This window comes from Lissotriton vulgaris, unplaced genomic scaffold, assembly GCF_964263255.1.
Source record: "Lissotriton vulgaris unplaced genomic scaffold, aLisVul1.2 SCAFFOLD_530, whole genome shotgun sequence".
Classification (NCBI taxonomy): domain Eukaryota; kingdom Metazoa; phylum Chordata; class Amphibia; order Caudata; family Salamandridae; genus Lissotriton; species Lissotriton vulgaris.
The window spans coordinates 992,048-1,013,567 of record NW_028254364.1 but is presented as its reverse complement, the minus strand read 5'-3'; positions in this window follow the sequence as shown (position 1 = coordinate 1,013,567).

The window sequence follows — 21,520 nt, the reverse complement described above, 5'->3', positions numbered from 1 at the left end:
CTGTAGACCTGTTCCTCTCTTTGCCATTTCCTCTCTCCTTCCTGCTGTAGCCGTAGCCGCCTTGCAATGACATAAAATGCAGCCATCCTGCAAGTTGCAATGCATTTTGGGTCTATTTTTATAGGTTGAAGTTGGTTACCACCTAATTGTAATCCATGGTAAATACCGATTTTGAAATACCGATTTTGAGCCAAAATCGGTATTTCTATGCTTCCCTACATCTCTCTCTCTGTCTGAATCGGAGATTTACCGAATCGGTAACTCTACCAAATTGGTAGGTTATCCGATTCGGCATTTTTCCGAATCGCTGTCTCTACCGATTCGATAAATGGACCGAATCGTTTTTTTTTCCGAATCGGTATTTTTAACGAATCAGTATGTTACCAAATGGTTCTCTTTCCGATTCGGGGTATTTCCGAATCAGATTATTTCCGATTCGGTAGCCATTCCGAATCGGTATATATACCGATTTGGACGATTTTCATTGCCCTACATCTCGATGGCTGTATACCGATCGGTAAGGGCCGAAAATCGGTATTTTCGGCCGTTACCGATCGGTAACGGCCTACCTACATCGGGCCCTATGTCCGCTATGGATCTGTGTGAGTGCACGCAAGATCCGGTCTACAACGAGGAGACGTGTGGCCATAGGTTCACCTAGAAGGGCCACCAAATTCAACTTACTACATATAAAAACGACAAAAATCTCCTTCAGGGTGGGGCAGGCAGGGTTGTAACTTAAGTTTGCACAGACGTATTCAAGGCCTCTTTAAAAGCTGTTAGGATCATTTTAGAACAACAAACATGAAATCTTGCCAGACAGCCTCAACTGCAACATGCTCACCACTATCTATCGTTTAACCACACACACCACATGGGGTGGCTTGTAGAGTGATATCATAAAATCTTTTAAATCAAGGCTGGGAACACCAAACTCCACACCTAATTAAAAACAAGCATTGGCATAGCCAATAAGTCTCTCCTTTGGGACCTTATAAGTGTTTAACCATGCAACAATTAATGTTGTTGCAGTAAGGATATTGTGCTGCATAACTAAATACTTATAAGGTCCCAAAGGTGACACCTATTTTCTATGCCAATGCTTGTTATTACTCTGCTCAGTCCACTCTTTGTCCCCTCCCTGGAAGTCACAACATTATAAGCACAGAAACCCTCCTGTAGCATCAAGGGATGCAGCAGGAATCTACAGTGTGCTGCAGCGTCACTGCATTCTCTACAGACCCAGCGCCCCCTGGAATCTTACCGTACTCACTGCAGCGGTTTGATACTCACGCGACCGCACACTCCCTGTGTAGCTCGACTCCCACCTCTCTGCTGCTCTTCCTGATTTAACCCCTTGGGCGCGGCCGCGATTTTGCGCCTGTGTGGCAGAATCGTGAGTGGATGATTTTATGACGGACCCCAGCCGTCATCAGCACACGCCCACCGTAGTGCATGACGGCTGGGGGCTGTCATCAGCATCGAAGGGGTTAAGCTCACAAGCTTTATTTCATTCTCCCCCTGTCTTCCTTCTGGGCCATCTAAATATTACAACTATCTCCCCATCTACTTTACCTGCTTTTGTTTGCGTCATTCCGAGCCACATATTTTACTTACATATATGTACCTAGATAGCCTTACGAGCAGCTCTCTTCCTCCATTGGTCTGTTCAAGTGTCATTCCCATTTAGCTTTCACCTACTGCAGCCTACAGCATAGGGTCGTTTATCAGCCCCCTTCAGCCATTGGCCATGTTCACTGTGAGTCAGGCCCGGCTTTATGGCGGTGTGACCTATGGCTAGGGCGGTCGACCTCGAATCTGGGGAACTGGGTTCGAGTCTCGGCAATTACGCTGAACATATTGTGATTCTGGCAAAACACTTAATCTCCCCATGCCTAACAAAAATGAATGTGTCCTCATGTAATGCAACTGGTACTATGTAAAGCGCTCTGATACCCGATATTCGGATCAAGTCGCGCTATATACAACTCTATTAACAAAAACACTGGCACTGACCTCAGAGGGCACTGTGTTTAGAAACAATGGAAATAACTTACCATTCAAAAGCCCCTGCTGCAGAGTTCCTTTTATATCCATCAGGTTTCAGGCAACAATAAAAATGTCATGACAACTCTTGTGATTAATGTTCCTGCATGGAAGAGATCCGAGTTTTGTTTAGAGGTAGTTTTGACTCATTATAAAGTAGCACAGAGGGATAATGTGCCTTCTGCAAAGAAAGAGTACCATGCAGATCACAAATCTTTATTTTATGTGGAGAACTCAGTGGTTTACTGCTTTTGCCACAGAAATCCTTTTGTTACTAGTAGTTCATAGGTTGCAATCCTAATATAGCAAAGTGACCTATGAACTTTTGTCAAAGAGCTGCATGCAAACTGCATGGTATGGGTTACAAGTAGGCCTAAGCGGTAAATTCCGCTCCGCTCGTTGAATTTTGGCAATTCTATATTTCGCGGAGAAGAAGGAATTGCCGAATATTCCACGATCCACGAAGTAGCGGAATGTTTTCCTTGTTCGCACTTTCAAAATGCATGTTCACAAGTGCTGGAGCAACTTACCGGGATCCCTGCATTTGCCGACTAGTTTTCCTATCCATTTGCGTGTGCCACGAGATTTTGGTAGCCGGCAGCGCGATCCTGCGAGAGTGTGCGTTCACGAACATGTCATTCGAATTCGTTATCGGATATCCATGTTTGTGAACAGTAAACACGCATCGCAAGTGTACGGGACAAGTGAAACAAGATGGCCGTGACTGTATGGTCAAGTTCGCGAGATATTTCCCCCCGAGCACGCAAACAGCGTCCCAGAACAGGAGAAACGCAATTCTGCGTGCTTGTGGAAATCTGTGTAGCTTGCAGAGATTTTTCACCTTGTCGCATAACTTTGCAAAAAGCGACTACGCAAATTCCGCCCACTCCTAGTTAAAAGGTTAGTTTTCCCCCAGTTTTTCATTTTCAAAATGTTGCTAAAAAGGTTTGTTTGGGCAGAAATAGGGGGCATATTAGCAAGAACCTTGTTAAAATTATCACTGTTTTAGAGGCAGGAAACGGCCGCTAAAACGGCTATAATGGGCTAGCTAATATGCGTTATAGAATTCCAATAGAAGCCCAGGTTAGATGTGCAGGACATCTAATCTGGGCTACTATTGGAATTCTATAAAGCATATTAGCAAGCTCGTTATCGCCTTTTTAACAGCAGTTTCCTGCCGCTAAAACAGCAATCATTTTAACGAGGTTCTTGCTAATACTCCCCTACATCCTTTCTTTTAAAGGAAATCCCAAACATTGTGTTACATTTTAAATCCAGAGTTTGCACTTCTCCAGAACAATATACATCCTACTAGAATAGATGACGTGTGATTCCTACACCTTGCAGCCATCCTTGTCTTTTGCAACGGTTTCTATAGATTGATTTGCACGTGTATGATTGATTGTTTCTTTATAATGTGTGTGTCATGTAAAGCGCTCTGACAATCTACACTGGTATGCGTAGCGCTATAGTGTGTGATGTCACTACTAGAATTTTGGGGAAGTGACGTTCATTGGGGGCGCCACAAAGCATTGTCACACCAGGCGCCACCAGCGCTAAAGCCTGTCCTGCTGTGAGTGGCAGCATTTTGCACTTGTACATTTCTTCTTAAAAAGTAGCCCACTTTAGTGCCGTAGCTTATAGGTTAATCCCTTTTATAATATCATGTTTTTTAATGTGCTTTTTCAGTGGGTAATTTTTACTTACATTTTTATGCAAGCATACAGGGGCGGCTGGTGACATTTGAAAGTGGTAAGGCGTAAACTAATTTGCATATTGCACCGCAGCGAGCGAGCACAGCGAGCCCAAACCACCTTGCATCCATCCATACATCATTCATGCATCCACCCACCCACCCATCCTGCATCCATACATCATTCATTCATGCATCCACCCATCCATCCATCATGCATCCACCCATCATGCATGCATCCATCCATACATCATTCATGCATCCACCCATCTATCCACCCACCCATCCTGCATCCATACATCATTCATTCATGCATCCACCCATCCATCCATCTACCCACCCATCCAACCTGCATCCATCATTCATGCATCCATCCACCCATTATGCCTGCATCCATCCATGCACCCACTCTCCCTGTTCAATTTCCTTTGCTGCGGCTCTTAGAAACTGGCCAATCACGTTTAAGCTGGGTCCCCCAACTCCACCATCTAATATATTCACATTCATTTTACCTTTACTGTAAACATCTGTGGTCTCTTTGGAGGAAAACTCACCTGACAGGAGTCTGCGAGACACTGGCTATAAGTTTGTGATTTACATCCCCACTGAACTTTTTTCACACTGTCTACGGTTGATTAATAGTAAGCATGGGCGGATTTTGCAGATCCACGATCCGCGGATTTTGCGGATTTGCGGATCGTGGATCCGCAAAATCCGCGGATTTTGCAGATTTGCGGATCCGCGGATTTGGGGCGGGGGCGGGGCTTCCATGCGAGTGCACATGCCTCTTGTGAGGCCTCTATCCAGCATCACAGCTTATTTTCCACGGTAGAGTTGGGAAGAAGGCACACCTGTCCAGCCTCGACGACGCTCACGATTGTTTTTGGGCTAATGAATGAGTCACTGAATTTGAGCATCAACTAGTTCGAGCGACCATGTGTGTGTTACTATGCAATCGCCCCGACGGGCGCAGGGGTCCCTTGAGTGAGCTGTCCATCATAGTGGGTGAATGGCGGGCAGACGGTGCAAACCGCGAGTGTGTGGGCGGGGCCAAGCGGGCAGGGCTACCATGCGAGTTCACATGCCTCTTGTGTGTATAAAAGGTCAGAGAAAGATCAGTTCAGCAGATGAAGAGAAAGAAACCCGAGTTGGGAAGAAGGCACACCTGTCCAACCTCGACGACGCTCACGATTGTTTTTGGGCTAATGAATGAGTCACTGAATTTGAGCATCAACTAGTTCGAGCGACCATGTGTGTGTTACTATGCAATCGCCCCGACGGGCGCAGGGGTCCCTTGAGTGAGCTGTCCATCATAGTGGGTGAATGGCGGGCAGAGGGTGCAAACCGCAAGTGTGTGGGCAGGGCCAAACGGGCAGGGCTACCATGCGAGTTCACATGCCTCTTGTGTGCATAAAAGGTCAGAGAAAGATCAGTTCAGCAGATGAAGAGAAAGAAACCCCTGGTCACAAGAACAGCACGGGTATTGTGCTCGTGAAAGTCAAGGATGCAAAAGCCTCTATCCAGCATCACAGCTGATTTTCCACGGTTGATTTGTGAAGAAGGCACACTTGCCTCGACGACGCTACAGGAAGGGCATGTTGTAACTATTTTAGGATGGCGCCGGCAAGCTGCCAGCGCCATCCTAAAATACTTACTAAATTAGCTTCAACAGGAAGCTCTAATAGATAAAATCCAGCACCTGCTCGATTTTATCTATTAGAGCTTCCTGTTGAAGCTAACTTAGTAACTATTTTAGGATGGCGCTGGCAGCTTGCCGGCGCCATCCTAAAATAGTTACAACAGGTTCAACTTTTGCCCCCGGAATAATCCACCGCTCGCGGATTTGCGAATTCTCGGTAAATTCGCGGGAGTTCGCAGATCGCGAATTTACCGAAAATTCGCAAAATCCGCGAGCGGAACGGATTTTCCGCTCATACTTAATTAATAGCCACATTGCACACATCCGTACGGGGTGCACTCTTTACTTAAGACTGCACGCTTTTCTTCTTTCAGCACTGCAGTGCTGTCTGGCATCTTAAACAAATAAAATACGACATAACACTTTTTCCTCATTACTTGCCTTGCGGTCACTCTTTTGCACTGCTCGTGTCAACAGGCTGCCGTGTCCGCAGTAATTCTTTCCATATTTCAGACAATCCTGGTGCTGCAGGGGCACAGGTTACTCTACGCCCACAGCACGCCCATTAGGAGACCGAAGTGCTCCTAATGGGCATGAGCAAAAAAGCATGAACACAAGTGTGCATGCGCGGGCAGGGGTAAAAAATTCACCCTCCATCCCCACGCATGCTCACTCGTGTTGCTGCCTGCCTGGTGACAATCATGTCAATCAACATGACGCCTCCCGTACATCATGCTGACTGGCATGCATTGTCAGTTCTCCCTCGGTGTCTCCTGCGGGCGGCTGCGGGCGGGGGGGCTACGCCCCCACACCCCTATGGACGCACCACGCCTGCAAGCATATGCACACAACCTTTAAGTGGCAGCATTTTTACTTGTATATTTCTTTTACACTTTTAATTTCTATCGTATATGTTTGGCAAAAATAAATAAAACTTCGGCAGTCTTGACAAAGGAAGACCAGTTGGTGGTGCCAATACTGGTTTCATTTTGGTCCGTGTCCCGTTGAGTCAATCACCTTGGATCAGCGGCTCCCCCGGACGGTCCCCTTTTGCTCTGCTTCCAGTAAATGCAGCCAGCAAGAGCCCCGAAGTCATAGCAGACACCGGCGTCTCCTGAGCCTCCCGGGTTCAGCTGCTGAGGCAGGGAGACTGCAGCCTTAACTCACTCACAGGGGCAGATTTAAAAGCCCCTTGCGCCACTTTTGCGTCATTTATCCCATGTTAAAAATGACTCAAAAGGAGCGCAAGGGGCTTGTGAATCTGCCCCACATGTCTCCCCCGGATCCCTCTCTAGGCTCTATGCATGTGCGTCACAGGGGTCTAGGGAAGAGTGTCTGCTGGTCTCCAGTCAGGGGCGCAGTCATTCCTGCCAGCCTCTGCATGACTTAGAGCCGCTTAGATGATTGCTCGTGGAGAGCTCTGAAAGGATACATGAAGTGACTCGTTATTCCACAGATGGCCACTAGATGAAGCCAGCAACCCAGATAAGGTGATTTTTTTTTTTATTTTAAAAGTTTTATATAGCGCTAGCTCGACCCGTAGGTATCAGAGTGCTTTACATACACACAGTAAACAGCAGAAAGGATATTACATTACATAGTAGGCCGGCAGTAAGGAAGCAAACCAAAGAAAAAAATTACAGCATGGGAAATAAATATGCAGTGCAGCGGAGGGGGAGAGAGCAATAAAAAGAAAAAGAAAAAGGTGCGAATGACATAGTCCGGTCACCCACTATCCATGAATGTCCAGAGAGAGAGGAGACAACTCGGATATAGAAGTCTAGGTTAGTTGACGTTGGTCATGAAAGTATTTGTTGAGGAGATGGAGTTTCAGGTCCCTTTTGAAACAGGAGAAGGAGGGGTTGCATCTGAGGACTCCCGGGAGAGCGTTCCAAATGCTGGGCACGTTGCCAGAAAACGATCGGTATTGGGTGGTTTTCTTTTTCAGTTTCGGAGGAATGAGAAGGAGTGAGTTGGAGCTTCTCAGCATTCTGGATTGACCTGCTCTTACCAGTTTGTTGTTTAGGTAGTTGGGAGCTGGAGAGTGGAGGGTTTTGTGTGTGATGCAGGCCAGTTTATAGATACAGCTCCCTTCCATGGGAAGCCAATTGAGGCAGTTGAGAGCTGGAGTGATGTGTTCAAATCTTTTAACTCCAGATACAAGTCTAGCAGACATGTTCAGCACTGCTCTTAGAGGGGCTAGGTGAGCTTTAGAAGTTCCCGTACGGATGGCGTTCCCGTAGTCGATTTTAGAGAGAACTAGGGATTGGACTACTGTCTTGAGGTCATCGTAGGGTAGAAAAGGTTTCAATTTTTTGAGGTGTTTTAGAGAGAAAAGAGCACTTTTTGCAGAGTTTTTGATGTGAGCCTCCATTGATGCGTTCTTGTCAATGGTGATGCCTAGAGACTTAACTGAGTTGGATAGAACGAGGGGGCAGTTTAGGGCAACCAGATTCTTGAGCCACTCTTGGATTGGACGATGGTTACTTTTTGGAGAGAATAGGATTATTTTTGTTTTGTCTGGGTTGAGCTTTAAGTGGTTAACGTAGAACCAAGTTTGGATCTCGGTTAGGGTGGTATTGAGGAGTTGGATGTCGCTGGGAGACTTGATCCTGAAATAGATTTGGGTATCGTCCACGTAAAGGTGGTAATTCACTCCAGCTTTTTTCAATATGATTGTGAGGGGGTCCATAAAGAGATTGAAGAGGGACGGGGAGATGATCGAGCCTTGCGGGACCCCAAAGTGTGACTTTAGTTGGCTTTGAGAGACAGGAGTTAATTTTAATTTGTTGCGAGCGGTGTTGAAGGAAGGAGGTGAACCATTTTAGAACTGTGCCATTTATGCTGGAACGTTTCGACAGGGTCTCCAGAAGGGCTGGATGGTTTACTGTGTTCAATGCCGCAGATAGGTCAATAAGGATGAGTAGGCAGGCATCACCTTCGTCTAGGGTCTTGTGAATGTCGTCGGAGACGTTGAGCATAGCTGTTTCCTTGCTACAGCCTTTTCTGAAACCAGATTGAAAGGTGTTGAGGAGGTTGAACTCATCAATTTGTTTATTGAGTTGGAGGAGAACACATTTCTCCAATGTTTTTGCAAGGAATGGGTGGTTAGAGATAGGTCTGAGGTATTAAGATCATTAGGGTCAGCCCCAGGTTTCTTGAGAATGGGTGTGATTTGTCCTAGTTGAAGGGAGTCAGGGACACAGCCTGAGGTGAGAGAGGCGTTGATGATTTTTGTCCAGAAAGGGGGAATGGTGTGGTTGAGTTCTTTTATAATTGTGGAAGGGAGGGGGTCCATAGTGTGGGAGGAAGGTTTTAGATTAGAAATTATCTTGAAGACCTCGTTTACCGACATTAGCTCAAAGTCGGACCAATGCGCATTGTTTTTTAGCTGGAGGTAGGTCTGATTGTCCTTGTTAAGAGCTCTTTCCGAGTGGTCAAGGGAAGTTGAAGGGGGGCAGGTTAAGGGGGAAGGAGGGTTAGCAGATTGTAAGAAGGATTGATCAATTTTAGAGACTTTATTAGTGAAGAAGGTGGCAATTTCTTCACAACGCTCATTGGAGGCTTCGATATCTTGAGGGGGAGTGCAGATAGTTTGGCTTTTAACAACGTTGAAGAGTTCTCTTGTTTTCTTTTTCGCAAGAGTTAGTTGACTGTGGAAAAAAGATGCCTTTTCACTGAAGATGTATTTTTTGTATGACCGCCGAGCAGATCTAAGATGTGTTAGGTGCAAGGACGAGGGGTTTTGTCTACAACCCCTTTCCGTTTGTCTGAGCTGACGCCGTTCATCATTCAGCTCCACGTTAAACCAGGGTTTTGATTTGGTTCTCCTCAGGTGTTTGAGTTTGAGAGGAGCTACTTGTTCTAAAACCTCTGTCATTCTTGGGTTAAAATGTGAAGTGAGGTCATCAGCCGTCCATGATGAGGGATGGAGTTGAAGATGGGGATGAATCTTGGCTTCAAGTTCGGACAAAGGTACTTCTTTGATGTTTCTGGTCAAGAGTTTAAGTTTGACAACACAAATAGGTTGGAGGCTGGCAAGTGTGTCAATCCTGAACAGAAGGAGGTGGTGGTCGGATCAGGCAATGGGTGAAATCTCGCTCAGGGAGATCAAATCGTTGTTGGTTATGATCGTATCTAGTGTTGCACCTTTGATGTGAGTCGGTTTATTGCAGAGTTGCTTGAGGTTATATATTTCCAGAAGGTTGGAAAGGTTCAGGACAGTGGAGTCTTCCGGGTCGTTCCAGTGGACATTGAGATCACCCAAGAACATGTCTTTGGTGTCTGTCAAGGAGAATCGTGTTATTAGGTCTGTTAGTTCTTCTGGGAAAAGGGTACACTCTCCAGGAGGATGGTAGATGGTGTGGAATTTGATGGGTGGGGTGCCCTTGGTAGTGATTTTGATGCCTAGGTATTCAAACAATAGGTATTCTGCAGGTTTGAGTTTGCTAATCTGTATTCCATCCCTATGAATGATGGCTAGTCGCCCCCCCCCCCCTTCAGTTTTGATCGGCCTGTCTTGTCTGATGATGTTCTACCCTGGAGGGGTGAGAATGTCTAGAATGGGGGTGGAGTGGACATTGAGCCAGGATTCTGTGAGGAAAGCGATGTCAATTTCTTCAGCGAGAAGAGCTCCAGCAATGTCAGTAGGGTGTTGTTCTGCTGATCTGCAGTTTAGGAGCATGCAAGAGAGAGGACGGGGAGCCTCGATGATGGGGGGAGTTAGGTGGATAGAGGAGTATTGAGCAGGGGGTCTAGGCGAGTGCACAGTATTCGCGATTCTGTTAGTGCTGCTAATAACAGGGATGTGGAGAGGGGCTGACTTCTGGTACAAAGCGAGGTGAGAGTCGTAGAGCTCCTCAGGTTTCGGTACCGAAAAGGCTTGGCTATCCCTGTTGGGTCTGAGGGCCTGGTTCGATGATGGGCTGGAGGGTCGAGGGGTGCTCTGTGGGGCCATGTGAGATGTATTGAGTGTAGTAGGAGCACAACACCTCGGGGGAGGGAGCTCGGTGGCTTAGGTTTGATCAGAAGTTCTTGTTGTAGGTAAAGGAAATCAGCAGCAAGGGAGTTAATTTTCTGCTCCATTCTGTTTAGTTGCGGTGCTATTGAGCGGAGAAAGTTTAAGCTTTTAGGCAGGGGTCGAGGATGACTTGGGTCTATGGAGGGAGATTGAGCAGGGATCTGGGGTTGGATGGAGTCCCTGGGATTAGGATAGGGGGGAGGTTGTACACTGGGAGTCGGTGTTGTAATCTTCCTATTCGAGGAGTTTGGTGTAGAAGAAGTGGGACTGGTGTCCAAGTGGGGAGGGAGAGAAATACTGGGACGGACGTCAGAGTTCTGGGCAATGTCAGAGAGATTGGCGGTGGAGGCAGGTTGTGAATGTGGGAGTGAGGCAGCGGAGGGGGAGAGAGACAACTGGATTGGAAATGACGTTAGACAGGGGGGAAGTAAGGGTCAGGGAACAGGGACAGTGTAGGTGGTAGGGGAAGATTGTGAAGGAAGGTTCTGATTATCAGGAGTAGAGAGGGGAGAGTCTGTGAGGTCCTTGGGATTAGGAGAGGGGAGAGGTTGGACACAGGGAGCGGGATTTGTAATGTTCCCATTCGAGGAGTTCAGAGGAGGAGAAGTGGGACTAGTGTCTAGGTGAGGAAGAAGAGAAACTAAAGAAAGGCCATCGGAGTTCCAGGGCGTGTCTGAGAGGATAGAGTTGAAGGTGGGTTGTGTATGGGGTGGGTGACAGTGGAAGGTGATGGTGCAGTTGTAGAAGGGGGGAGAGAGAACACTGGATTGGAAATGACGTTAGACCAGGGGGAAGTAAGGGTCATGGGAACAGGGTCTGAGTAGGTGGTAGGGGAAGGTTGTGGGGGAGGGTTCAGATTCTCAGGGTGGAGAGGGGAATGCCTGTGGGGATTTCAGTCACAGGAGGGCAGAGTTTGGAGACCACATTGTTAAAATTGGCCTTGAGGGGAGTGTTAGTGGTGAGTTTGTTGCTCCTGGTGTGATCAGTAGATGTGAAAAAGGTGGGTGTTTTGCGACGGAGAGTATGAATAGGGGTAGTGTGATTGTAGTGAGTGATGGTGGAAGTCCCTGAGTTGAGGAGAGGGTCTTCAGGGCAGGGAGAATGGATCAGTTCCACGATGTTCGTGAAGGTAGTGGGGGATGGGGGAGAAAGGGTTTGATGGCTCAATTGAGTTAGCGAGGAGAGAAGTGTGGGGAAGTGGCAGTCAAAAGTGGTGAGGTGCGGGTCAATGGCTGCTAAAGACAAGTCAAGCAGAGAAGGGCACAAGAGCTCCCAAGACATGTTTTAGGGGATTCCGTGAGGAAAATAGTGTTTTACTCAATTCTAGAAGAATCCACGGCTTGTGTGACCAGCCAGCGTAAGAGAGGCCGTATCCTATGTTAGGAGTAGTTTTGAGTTTGGCAGCCTCGGTTTTTATCCGTGTCCTTGAAAAGTGCATACAAGTGGAAGTGTGGTTGAAAGGCCCTGGCATTGTGCACCTGTGCAATGCTGCCCCTCACTCTCTCATCCTCACTACTCCAGTAAGTTTCCTCATTGTACAGGTCCCTTGACAGGTGTTCCGCGTCACTCTGGGGAGGCTTACCAAGGCCGCACTAGAAGAGTCTGTTGTGTGCGACGGACACAGTGAAAGTGGTACACTTTTTATCATGGGTGACCCGATCCTACAAGGGGCAAAAGGCATAGTAAAGGAATCCTGATAGGAATGTGTTGACGTCAGCATTGCATATGTACATGTGGGCTCCTGCACCACTGCTCCACATGCACACCAATGAGCTACAGATGTCAGATGTCACAAAGGCTACCCGTGCAGCACATAGTAGCTAAACTCATGTATTGGACACTGTACGAACAATGGCCATGCTTGGTTAGGGTAGATGATAATTGTTTACATGAGGCTTAGGGCAGGACCATAAGACCTGAACCTTTTGTGTCTACATGTGACAGGATAATCAAGAGAATCACGGGTGAGAAACAGGAAGATTTGGAGTGCAGCTTGAGGTGTAATAATATTGGAATTACTGGTCTTAGAGAGGAAGCGTATATCCCTGGTTTTAGACAAGCTTAATCTGTCCTCACATTTCTTCTGGGACCCCACTCTACCCGGCACCACTAATGTATGCCCTCTAACGCGCTTTGGTAAAGGAAATGCTGTCCTTAAGTGACATTGGGGGCCCCTAGCAGGGCCCCCTTGGACCTCCGCTATGTGGCCTGGGAGGCACCTGTGGTTGCCTCCTAAGTGTCCCAGCACCTTGTGGCAGGCACCTTAAGGTGCCTGCCACAAGGTGCAGGGATGTTTACAAACATCCATTTTCTGATGGCAGCTTGTGCTGTAGGCCTTTTCCACCCGCCCCACAAGCTGCCATTGCAAAATGGATGTTTCCGACCGCCTCAGGCGTATCCAAATTGTAAGGTAGGAACCGCCGACCTATGGTTGGGTGGCTCCAGACTGCTACGGTGTCGCCTCCCGACATCGTAATGAGGCCCTACATTGGAGGCCTGATTTCGATGTCGGTCGGAAAGCCTCTGAATGCAGATTGGAGGCTTTCCGACCGACATCAGCGGTTTCAATTCTGACAGCCTACTTTCAATGTAGGCGGTCAGGATTGATACTGGATGGTCATTCCAGCTCGCTTTCAACCTGTAGGACAGTTGGAACCGGCACGTAATCCCTACATGATGGCGTTTTCACCATCAGGACTACAATGCTTGGTTTCTGACAGGCTTTCCATGTCAGAGTTTAGAGACCCCGAGCAGGGCCCCTCTCGCTGTGGACTTCGGCTGTTAATCCCTGCAGTGTGTGGTAGGCCCCATAAGGTGCCTGCCACATGGTTCAAGGATGTTTACAAACATCCATTTTTCAATGGTATCTTTGCTGCAGGCCTATTCCACCTGCCGCACAAGCTACCATGGCAAAATGGATGTTTCTAAGTGCCCCGGTCATGCCGACATCAGCAATTTCAATGTAGACAGTCAGAATTGAAACCGGCTGGTTTTGGACCCGTCGGCCACTTGGAAACGACACGTAATCCCTATATGACAGCTTTCCACCATTGGGATGATGATGATCGGTTTCCGACAGGCTTTTCATGCCGGGCTTTCCACATAAATATTGTGAAATCCATTAATGTGCATTTCAATACTATTGACCTCAACATTGTGACATTATGACATTCTCTTGCTGTGAAGCAGCAAACGTTGCAATTTAGCACACAGTTACCCAAAAGGCTTGAATGATGGAAAACATGTGTGGCTTTTACAGAAAGTGATTGATCACTAAACACATTCAGTAGTCACTGCTGCTGCTTGTTCATGATCTAAGTAGATAAGTGCATTAAACAAGTAACCCTAGTTGATTACAATGGAAGATACATTTAACATTATATGAAATTTGGGAAACTACAGAGATTTGGCAGTTGAGATATATTGAAAAATTCTGCACATGTATTCCAGCTGGAGGCTGCTTGCAGTCTTTCTGTATGAACCAGCCCTTTGAACGTATGTTGTGGGCCCTTGAGTGTGAGGAAGATCCTCTCTGTCTGTTTTCATGTCAGCTACTCTGAAAATTAGTTTTCAAAATTTTCATGTAGTTTTGTTTATTTTTACTCAAGGGTGTGACGATGATGATGATTATAATGAAACAGAGAAAATATTGATGATGATGATAGGATGATGACAATGATAATGATGACAATGATGATGATGATGATGGGGATGATGGCGATGGTGGAGATGATGATAATGAGGTGGGGGTTATGTTGGTGATTATGATGACGATTACAGTGGAAATTATGTTGATGATAATGAGATGGAGGTTATGTGGGTGATGATGATGACGATGATGATGATGATGGTGGTAGTGGGGTGATGATGATAATGAGGTATAGATTATGTTGGTGATGATGATGACACCAATCAAGCAATCAATCAATCAGAACATTTGTAAAGCGCACTACTTACCCGTGAGGGTCTCAAGGCGCTGAGGGGGTGGGGGATGCTGCTACTGCTCGAATCGCCAGGTCTTGAGGAGTCTCCTGAAGCTCAGCAGGTCTTGGTCTGCCGTAGGGGGATGGGGAGGGTGTTCCAGGTCTTGGCGGCGAGGTGGGAGAACGATCTACTGCCGGAGGTCGCTCTTCTGATGCAGGGGACTGTGGCGAGGGCGAGGTCGGTGGGGCGGAGCTGGCAGTTTGGGCTGTAGAAGCTGAGTCGTCTATTGAGGTATGCTGGTCCGGTGTTGTGTAGTGCCTTGTGTGCGTGGGTGAGGAGCTTGAAGGTAATCCTCTTGTTGAAGGGGAGCCAGTGCAGGTCTCTCAGTTAGGGTGTGATGTGGCTGCGGCGAGGGATGTTGAGGATTAGGCGTACAGAGGTGTTCTGAATGCGTTGAAGGCATTTCAGGATTTTGGCCGAGGCTCCTGCGTAGAGGGCATTTCCGTAGTCCAACCTGCTGGTGACGAGGGCCTGGGTGACCATTCTTCTTGTTTCAGTGGGGATCCACCTGTAGATCTTGCGGAGCATGCTGAAGGCGTTGAAGCAGGAGGATGAGACGACGTTGACCTGGTTTGTCATGGAGAGGGTGGAGTCGAGGATGAACCTTAGGTTGCGTGCACGGTTGTTGGGTGTTGGAGCTGATCCCAGTGCGGTTGGCCACCAAGAGTCCTCCCAGGCCAAGGGAGTTGATCCGAGGATGAGGACTTCCGTCTTGTCCGAGTTTAGCTTCAGTTGACTGTTCCTCATCCACTCGGCGACCGCTTTCATTCCTTTGTGGAGGTTGGTTTTGGCTGTGTGAGGGTCCTTGGTGAGGGAGAGGATCAGCTGGGTGTCGTCGGCTAGGAGATGATGTTGAGGTAATGCAGTCGGGCATAATTACCACACAAAGTCCTTTTGATGGGGTCACCTGCAAGGATCAGCTCTCGGCACCATCTCTGCACCGCTCATATACACCTGCAAGAAGGAGGGCGCAGGAGGCGAGAGCAAAAGTGAGCAGGGTCCGACGGATCCCAGCTCTGGTGTTTACCGAGTTCTCTCAAACTCATGCTGCTGGAGGCATTGCCTTCATTCTGTGTTTAAGCTAAATTTGATATCAAAACAAAGGTGAGGGGCTCTTTACATTCTACTTCCACAAGGAGATGGAAGTGCTGTGAGCGAGAAGTCCTCAAATGTATAACATTTTTCGTGTGTGCACTCCTGGGTGGCCACTTTCACACGTGCAACCCTCAATACCCCGCTGGAAGCAGCTCCTAAATACAAGACACTATAAAGCAGTACGATTCAGAAAAGGGGTTGGTGATGAACAGAGTGTCTGAATTAAGCAGACCACTCTTACCCAGTCCAAAGATCAGGGCTTGATCCATCACCGTTGTTTATCTCACTGCACCATCCCAGCTCAGAACCTGGCTATATGCAAATCAGTCTGTCCCTGGCCCAGTGCATCATGGGAACAGGGCAGACTAAACTACCAAGCCAATTCTTCACCAGAAAGGAGACAAGCTACCGGGGACCGGTTTCTGGCATTTCAGTATGCAAATATGCTGAAACCCCCCTCCCACAAATTAGGCGGGCGGAGTGGGCCTTACCTCCTGATGTAGGATCTCTAAAAATGCAACTGCCTCTGCCTTGATTTAGAGTGCCCAGCCTTTTCCAAAGAAACCATCACACTTCCCAGAAGAGGTTGTTTCATTTGACCAGGAAGTGATACCTCAGTCGCATGCGGACCGGTTTTCTTTGGCCTAGTGTGCATTTGAGAGCTGAAAGTTCACTGCTATAGAAGCTGTCATGTTACTGTCTTGGGGTGACACCGGTAAACTCTGCCACGCTGCAGTTGTCAGAGTTTTTGCTGAGCTTCACATTCCAAGTGGAGCACGGAGTGGCAATACTCTACGGGTGGAGCAGAGTTTACCGCCCGACCTTAGTGACGATGTCAACGATGTTGAAGTCGAGGTGATAATTAACCCTGGGCGGAGTTGGCGGAATGGGGCTTCGCGGAGCTACGCGAAGTGGGCGAGAAACTACGCCCACCTCCGCACTCCGCGTAGCCCCACTCCGCAAACACCACTGGCCGCCAGCCCCGCCACCCGCCTCCCTCCCGCCCTCCCTAAATACTTTCAAATAAAGGAATCAAATAATTTAAAAAGCACTTACCTTGCCGCCGCTGCCCGCCGCGTCCCCGGGGCTCGCTATCTTCCGTCTTCCGTCTTCTTTACTAATGCGCATGCGCGGGCGGCCGCGCATGCGCATTTTCTCGTGAAATGCAAGCCCCGGGGACGTGGCGGGCAGCGGCCCGAGGACGTGGCGGGCAGCGGCGGGCAAGGTAAGTGCTTTTTAAATTATTTGATTCCTTTATTTGAAAGTATTTAGGGAGGGCGGGAGGGAGGCGGGTGGCGGCCAGCTACGCTCCGTCTGCGGAGCGTGCGTAGTGCCGCCTGGCTACGCCAGCTCCGCAAAATGCGGAGTAGGCGGCACTACGCACACTCCGTGCACGGAGCGTAGCTGGCCGCCCACCGTTAGTGATAATGATGGTGGTGATTGTAATGATAATGGTTATGATGGTGATGATGATCATGATTGAGGTGGTCAAGTTGACAGTGATGATAACGATGGTTATGACAATGATGGTGATCTTGGTGATGGCAATGATAATGATGATGGTGATTATTATGATGATAATGGTGCAGCTGGTGTTGGTGACTATGATGTTGGAGATGGTTGTGATAAAGGCAAAGATGTTGATGGTGATGATTATAATGTGACTGTGACAACAGTGATGGAAGAGTTGATGATAGGGAAGCTCATGATGATGAGAGAGATGGTGATGATTACCGAGATCTTGCATACGATTATGGAGACGATGATGTCAGTGATTGTGGTGATAACAATGCTGATGATGATGGTGGTGAGGATGTTGGAGATGATGATGATCCTCTGGCCCTTTTCTGTGGTTTTCTCGCTGTGGTCCTCACACTGTGGTCCTCCTGCTGTGGTGCTCTTTTGTGCTCCTCTTGCTGTGGGCCTCATGCTGTGCTCTTCTTGTTGTGCTGCTCTCTCGGAGGTCTTCTCATTGTGATGTTTTCGCTGTGGTCCTCTTTTTGTGCTCCTCCTACTGCTCTTATCTCACTTTTCTCCTCTTGCTGGGGTTCTCACACTGTTGTCCTCTTCCTATGATCTGCCATCCTCTGTGTTGCTCCTCTTGTGTTAGTTCTCTCACTCTGGTCCTCAAATTGTGGTTATATTAATAGGATGCTCTTGCTGAAGTCCTCTTTTTGTGCTCCTCTTGCCGAAGTTCTCTCACAGTGGTCCTCTCAGTGTGGTCCTCTTGCTGTGGTCCTTTTACTATGATCCTCTTGCCACAGCCCCCTTTGGTGCTCCTCTTGCTGTGGTCCTCTCACTGTGCTCCTCTTGCTGTGGTCCTCTCGTTGTGGTCCTCTCACTGGGATCCTCTTGCTGTGGTTCTCTCACAGTGGTCCTCTCAGTGTGGTCCTCTTGCTGTGGTCCTCTCATTGTGGTCCTCTCACTGTGCTCCTCTTGCTGTGGTTCTGTCACAGTGGTCCTCTCAGTGTGGTCCTCTTGCTGTGGTCCTCTCATTGTGGTCCTCTCAGTGTGGTCCTCTTGTTGTGGTCCTCTCATTGTGGTCCTCTAGCTGTGCTCCTCTTGCTGTGGTTCTCTCACAGTGGTCCTCTCACTGTGTTCCTCTTGCTGTGGTTCCGTCACAGTGGTCCTCTCAGTGTGGTCCTCTTGCTGTGGTCCTCTTGCTGTGGTCCTCTCATTGTGGTCCTCTCAGTGTGGTCCTCTTGCTGTGGTCCTCTCAGTGTGGTCCTCTTGCTGTGGTCTTCTCAGTGTGGTATTCTTGCTGTGGTCCTCTCAGTGTGGTCCTCTTACTGTGGTCCTCTCAGTGTGGTCCTCTTGCTGTGGTCCTCTCATTGTGGTCCTCTCAGGGTGGTCCTCTTGCTGTGGTCCTCTCAGTGTGGTCCTCTTGCTGTGGTCTTCTCAGTGTGGTATTCTTGCTGTGGTCCTCTCAGTGTGGTCCTCTTACTGTGGTCCTCTCAGTGTGGTCCTCTTGCTGTGGTCCTCTCATTGTGGTCCTCTCAGTGTGGTCCTCTTGCTGTGGTCCTCTCAGTGTGGTACTCTTGCTGTGGTCCTCTCACTGTGCTCCTCTTGCTGTGGTTCTCTCACAGTGGTCCTCTCAGTGTGGTCCTCTTTCTGTGGTCCTCCTACCATGATCCTCTTGCCATAGTCATTTTCGGGGCTCCTCTTGCTGTGGTCCTCTCAGTATGGTCCTCTTTGGTGCTCCTCTTGCTGTGGTCCTCTCACTGCGTTCCTCTAGTCAATATCATGCTTGCTTGCAGACAGCCTTTGAGGAAGGCCCCTAGTAGAAACATCTCCGTGGTCTTTCACCAATGTCTAATACACTATAGGTTGCTATTCACCTGTACTCTGTTCCTGATCTTCTCCACAGATTTATCCTCAGCCATGTGGTGCTTATCTACAGAATAATAAGGTTATGGTGGATTTCCCTCCCTTGTCTGTGTTTGCAGGATCCTGCAGGCGAGGAGCTTTCTCAAACATTTGAAATATATGCTTGCACAGCTTCATGCAAAAGCCAATGCTGGAAGGTGCTGGGCACCTGGGCAAGGGGAGTAACATTCCCCTTGCCCAGGTGATGAAGTTGCCAACTGCTTTTACTGCCTGATCTCCCTGGTGTACTGCATTGCTGTTCTCTTGATTTATACGTGCTGGCCTGTCATTGCCGTTAATGATCAGACTGCTTTAGAAACCTTTAGTTTGTGGGGGGTGCTGCTAATTGCTGTTTTTATATAAGCCTGAAATCCAACAGAGGTTAAATATAAATGTAGCTGTTTGTCACTACCAGGGCAAGAAAAACATAAATGTACTTGTCCTACCTTTAACTTACAAAGCACCCTGTCCTTGGAGCTACCTAGCGACTACCTCGGGGTAACTTATATGTAGTAAAAGGGGAGTTTAGGGCTTTACAAATAGTTTTAAATGTCTAGTCAAAGTGGCAGTAACCTGAACACACAGGCCTGAGACAGGTTTGGAAGGCTGCTTATGTGGGTGGCACGATCAGTGCTCCATGCCCACTAGTAGCATTTGACTTAAAGGCCTTGCATATAAGTTATACCACTTTACACGTGGACTTACTAGTAAATCAAATATGCTAATCATGTATACTCCAACTACACACATGTTTATAGTGAGAGCTCATGCACTTTAGCACTGGTTAGCTGTGGAAAAGTGCTCAGAGTCCTAAAGCCAACAAAAATGAGGTCAGAAAAATAGGAGAAAGGCAAAAAGTTTGGGGTGACCCTTCAGAGAGGGACACTTTCCAACAGCGAATGTCTATTAGTTTTATACATTTAGATCAAATATGGCACATAAAATGCACCTTGTTGTCCATCTCAAACTTGTCCAAGCCTCTGCGTTTCCCAAGCACTTTAAAAAGTAAAGTAGTGATAGCTGGAGTATGCAAGAAGTCTCTGTGACATTCACTGCATATGGCTGGTCTACATCTAGAGTGACTTAGTGGCCAAAAGAAAAAGGAATACACCCACAGTCATTCCTAGTGGCTGATAATAATAAAACATTGCACCCATGGCTTTTTATTTTTGTAATTGATGCTCCCTAATTGCTGCGGGTATGCCCACATGTGGGTCCCGGGCTCGCTGTGCCCCTGAAGTCAAGCTGTACCTCACAAATGAGGTTTACATTTGCAGTGTCTGAGGAATGTTCAAGCATTCAACCCTTCACTTTTTTTCCTTCAATGTTTTGCCCTAAGTGTGACGGGTATGCCCATGCATGGGTACTGTGCCCACTGTGCCCCTGTTCTCCAGCTGCATCCTTCTGAAGAGGGCCGGATAGCCAGAAATGGCCTGGGTCTCCATCTATGGGAGATCTGACCCTGCACTTCAGGGTGGGCTGTTTATTTTGGAGCGCGACCAGGGCTGATTTGTATATTGCTAATGTCTGGATAGGTTGTAATATTGTGTACAAAATTGAGGGGCGGAATTACAAGCCCCTTGCAACACATTTGTGCCACCATTGCATCACTTCTGTGACGCAGCGGTGGCGTAAACCATGCGCTATGTTGCGCCTTATTTACAATGTGACGCATCTAGGGAGATGCATCACGTTGTAAAGCCCTGCGTCACATGTATGCAGGGTGGGCGTTCCGTCAGAAAAAGCCTCGTAAAAGTGACCTAGTGAAATCTACAAGATTTCGCTGAGTCACTTTTCTGATGCTGCTGCGTCAAAACCCTGCGCGTGCTTGAAGCAGGCATAAGGAGTGACACAGCATTTTAGGTATTGGCAGCCCCTGAGCATTGCTGGAGTTGCTTCGCGCTTGCGACACGGCTCTAGCAATGCGCCTCCCCTACGTCATCCGATGCGTCACACATCTGTTTATCCTTGCGCCACAATTTACCGCATTGTAAATGCAGCGCATCTTTGGTGGCGCAAGGGTAAACTTGCGTGATGCATCTTACCTGGCGCATCCTTGTTGATATGCAGGGATGTGCCAGTCCTTGTAAATCTACCCCACAGGGTTAGAATTCAGTCTGAGTAATTACCAGCAGTATTCCACTTATCAGTTTTCTGTGTTGTTGTTGGTAACATGACAAGTATTTTCTTAAAGTTTTAGCTTGCTCCTGTATTGCCTCTGAAGGCAGACTCATTCTAAGGTTCAGAGCTTTTAAGATTCTTAAACTTGACTTGTCATAAAATCACATCATTTTTTTGTTAAATTCTTTTTGTTAAACTTCCATTATTTAAACATTTACATTTCAAGTAAAAGTTGTGCATTTCGGGTTTCGAAAGGTTTCTTTCTGAGAGGGAATATTTAGTCTTATAATTGAATCAGCATCGGCCACACAAAAAGACGAATGATGGCGATATCAGGTCAAACATGGAAGAGTCAACCTTCTAGTCATGAACACAGGGCACATTTTGCAACCAACATACACAGGAGAACATAAATATTAATTAAAAATCCTCAACGTGTTTCACTTTAATAAGAATATGAAAATAAATTCATGGGTGCAAGGATGAACAACTGATTATGTTTTGTAAAGTATGTACAAAAATCACTGTAAATGCTGCAAAGCTAATTGTCAAAGGC